Raw genomic sequence first — 4437 nt, 5'->3', positions numbered from 1 at the left:
TTTTTAGCAATTGAAACTGTAGTCTTTTAAAATTATTTTAGAATAAAATAGACCGTTAAAAGCTTACATTTAATTCATTTATGTTAATTTATGAATAATATTTGGTAAGTTGTGTCTGTTAGTCAACATAAAAAGTTGTCCAAGGGTGACCAAGCGGGGAGGTAGACACTTTCATCAAATTTCTATAAAACTTGACTACTTCACCCTCAGGACACGGGTACCTACCGGTGCCAGCTGGTATGTAGCCGATTTCTTAAATTTTTCTACAAACTCGTTCCTAAAAACATAATTCATTAATTTTACCAATAATATAAAGTTGATTACACTTACATGGTCACTTCTAATTTAATAAGCTTTAAAAGATATCAGCAGCTTTTATAAGCCACAAGAGTTGTTTACGGCACTTTTGATTTTATAAATGATTATCTGAGGTTTTTTCTATAACACTCACTGATTATTATTTATTACTATTATTTTTCTTTGATATCTCATGTGCATTTTGACCATCTAATGTTGAGTTATTGACTTGCTGGAATGAAAACAACTATTTTAAATAGGTAGCACCACACATTTTCCGTTGTATTTTTTGTTGAGAATTCGTGTATTTTTGAAAAAACACCATCTGCTTCTGTATTCTATTACAAAATTTTAATATAGGATGTCTATATAGAGAAAGAATAAACACGATGACCCCTAAACCGATATATATGATTTGGACTACCACTCAGAAAATGTATACGGAAACGAAACCTCAACACATCTATCTCGCAACCCAAGCACTTGGCAACATCTCACATATGTTGAAGACTTTTCAATATTTATATTATTAGGTAAGACTGTGTAAAATATTATAACTACAAAAAGGTACAAAAACTTACAGCTCTAAAGTTAAAACTTTGGGTCTCCTAAAAATTCCTTCGTCATTTTCCACAAGTTTCTAAAATGTGTCACTGCCTTATTTTCATAATCTATTTGGTGTACTCCTCGTTTAATGTATTTGTTTTCTTACTCCTTGTTTCTTAAAAGGCGTTCGGTGCAGCGCCCGTGTTACCGAAGTCATCATGTTTATAGTTATATACATATGTATTTACTTTTATATAGTTTATGTCCACAAATCGCTACGTCAAAAGTTACACAAGTTAGCATTATCCTTTTATGATGTACTATATATTATAGATACAAAATGGATCTTTTAAGATTGTCTACAGTTTCATTTACCCTGTGGTTGCTCCAAGATTGAGAAAACTTATGTTTCTGTATTCTACAGATTTTTAATATAGGATGATTATCTCTAGAGGAAGAATACAACATCAATCTCATTTTAGACTTCTATCCTTTTAATAAACACAATAAAACTTAAACCACCCTTAATGTAAGATAATTCTACATCAGGGTGTAGTTGCCACCGGTCCATATGGTGAAAGACTCGTGAGATAGAAAGGGTGACCCTGTTGGCAAATCGTCACACAGTTCTATACGAATCATTTCTTTCAAGCGCTGCCTCATGCGTCTATGTGCCTGAAAAAGAAAAAAAGAAAATTTAACTTTTTATTTCCTTAACTTTTTTCTTTACTTACGATATTTTTTCTCTCCGTTGTGACGTATCACAAAAGGATTTTTAATACTATTTGGTACTATTCTATCTGAAAAAACAATAAAAGCTCAGCAGACTTTTTTATGACATGCTTACCTCCCATAGTCGCAATAAATAAAAATCCTGTTTTTTCAGATTTATACAACTCTACTACACTTTAGTACATGGGAAACGAAACCTCAATAACTTGTGCTCTCACTACTTCGCAACATCTCACATGGGTATTTTCAATTAAATAAGGCATTTTAAATATATCACCCTGTAATACATATTTATCACGTTGCACAAATGGTAAAAACTTTTAGCGTATGGAACAATATGTTCCTAGTTTTAGTCATTTTAAAAAACATCTATATGATACCAACAAGTTGTGGAAAAAAACAACGACCCTTCTTTTTGAAGTAAACTGTTCATAAAACCTAGAATATGATAACGTTGCTTTTAGCGTTCCTGTTTTGAAAAACAAAATGCTTTATATAAATCGCAACCGTTATCTTTGTAAAAGATTAATTTTAAAATTTAAAATATCATTTCTAGACTGCCCTTGAAACAAAAACTGCATTTCTGTACGCTGCAAAGTCATACGGAAGTGAAAACCACAAAAATGGATTATTAGCAAGCTGAAGATTCCAGGCATCAACTTTTGACCATAGTTTTATTTCGAATGAAAAAAACCACAAAAGGTATATTTTTTCAAACATGATAAATACGTATATGTTGTTATCACTTTCGCTATATTTTTACATTTTTTCGAATGATACAACAGTTATAATTTATATACAGAGTGTTAAAATATTCTTTTTTATATTTTACGATCGATCGAACAATAAGATCTCATAATTCTCTATTAACCCTTGCTCGCGGCTCTCGTCGGATCTTACAATATTACGATACATAAATAGTAAAAGCGTTAAATACTTGTGAATGCCTAACAAAGTGACTTACCTTTTTAAACATGCTTCAGAATGGCTCCTGTTCACACGCACCTGTTTGTTTTTCCAAAAAGACACGGTCTACTTTCACTTCATCGACCTGAATAAAGTGTTTTTGAGCACGGACCGTTAGTCTTATCGTTCTTTGTGGCTTTGTGATAAAATAATTTTTAGACACTTCAACAACAAATGCACAATTCTTAATATTATTTATACAGAGTGTTTAGTAACTTTTTCGACGACTTGGATAATCTAGTAACTACACCCTTTTCACCGTTATCATACAGGACAGACAAGGCGGAATATAATTCATTATACCCACAGTTTGCATGATAAATGTATATTTATTTTATATACAGAGCGGACAATTAAGTATATTCATTATCGAATGCGGATCTTACTGTCACGAAAGACCTTCATTATCTACGATGCTTGACGCGCGATGTGCTAAAATTATCAAAATCCTTCAAACACAAAAGTCTAAAACTTTCAGTTCCACCGCAATTAAATTGTTTAATTAAATAAATTGATTAATTAATGTATCTTAATTAGAAGGTTTACACGTAGTATAGTAAACGCTGTTATCACTGCTTTCTACTTGCGGTTAGCGCTGCGGTCAGAGCGGCTGGACCGGATGTCTGCCTGAACCGCCTCTATGACTACTGACCTCTATTGGCTTTAATAGATGTAATGGAATATGTCCGACAAAAAGAAGTCTAATACACACAAATATGAAAAATTATGTGATTGGACTTCAATCGACGTCAATAAACTTCAAAAATATGCAATCAACATTAAGTGACAATAGACCTCAATTGGCTTCAATTCATGTAAATCGAAAATATCTGGAACAAATAAACACCAATACATCCATATACATGAGAAATGATGTGATTCTATTTCAATCGACGTCAATAGACTTCGAAAATACGCATTAACACAATGTGACAATCGACATTTAAGGTCTGCAATTGATGTATATCGAATATATTTAACACGACCAATTTCTATACACAGAAATATATGAGAAATTATGTGATTGGACTTCAATCGACGTCAATACACTTCAAAAATATGCAATCAACATAAAGTGACAATAGACCTTAATTGGCTTCAATTCATGTAAATCGAGAATATCTGAAACAAATAAACTCCAATACATCTAAATACTTGAGAAATCATGTGATTCGCTTCAATCGACGTCAATAGACTTCGAAAATATGTAATCAACATAAAGTAACAGTCGACCTCAATTGGCTTCAATTCATGTAAATCGATAATATCTGAAACAAATAGACTTCTATACACAGAAATATATGAGAAATGATCTAATTCGACTTCAATCGAGGTCAATAGACTTCGAAAATATGCAATTAAAACAAAGTGACAATCGACTTCTCTTGGCTTTAAGAGATGTAATGGAATATTTTCGACAAAAAGAAGTCTAATACACACAAATAACTGAGAAATTATGTGATTAGACTCCAGTCGATGTCAAAAGGCTCCGAAAATATGCAATTAACACAGTGACAATCGACCTCTAAAGTCTTCAATTGATGTATATCGAATAAATCTAACACGATCAACATCTATACACAGAAAAATATGAGAAATTATGTGATTGAACTTCAATCGACGTCAATACAATTCAAAAATATGCAATCAACATAAAGTGACAATAGACCTCAACTGGCTTCAATTCATGTAAATCGAAAATATCTGGAACAAATGAACTCCAATACATCCAAATACATGAGTGATGTTGTGATTCGATTTCAATCGACGTCAATAGACTTCGAAAATACGCATTAACACAATGTGACAATCGACATTTAAGGTCTTCAATTGATGTATATCGAATATATCTAACACGATCAATTTCTATACATAGAAATATATGAGAAATTATGT

At 31.9% G+C, this 4437-nt stretch overlaps 1 long non-coding RNA gene across 1 annotated transcript; it reads right to left on the bottom strand.

Annotated features, from left to right (window-relative positions):
- Positions 1 to 243: 243 nt before the first annotated feature.
- Positions 244 to 1321, bottom strand: LOC130451968 (uncharacterized). The gene is made up of 3 exons (XR_008910809.1): positions 879 to 1321; positions 331 to 529; positions 244 to 277 (listed from the first exon to the last, which is right to left on the bottom strand). It is a non-coding gene; the product is annotated as an uncharacterized LOC130451968 (long non-coding RNA).
- Positions 1322 to 4437: the final 3116 nt, after the last annotated feature.

The sequence above is a fragment of the Diorhabda sublineata genome, chromosome Y (assembly GCF_026230105.1).
Source record: "Diorhabda sublineata isolate icDioSubl1.1 chromosome Y, icDioSubl1.1, whole genome shotgun sequence".
Taxonomy (NCBI): domain Eukaryota; kingdom Metazoa; phylum Arthropoda; class Insecta; order Coleoptera; family Chrysomelidae; genus Diorhabda; species Diorhabda sublineata.
This window is presented reverse-complemented; position numbering and strand designations above follow the sequence as displayed.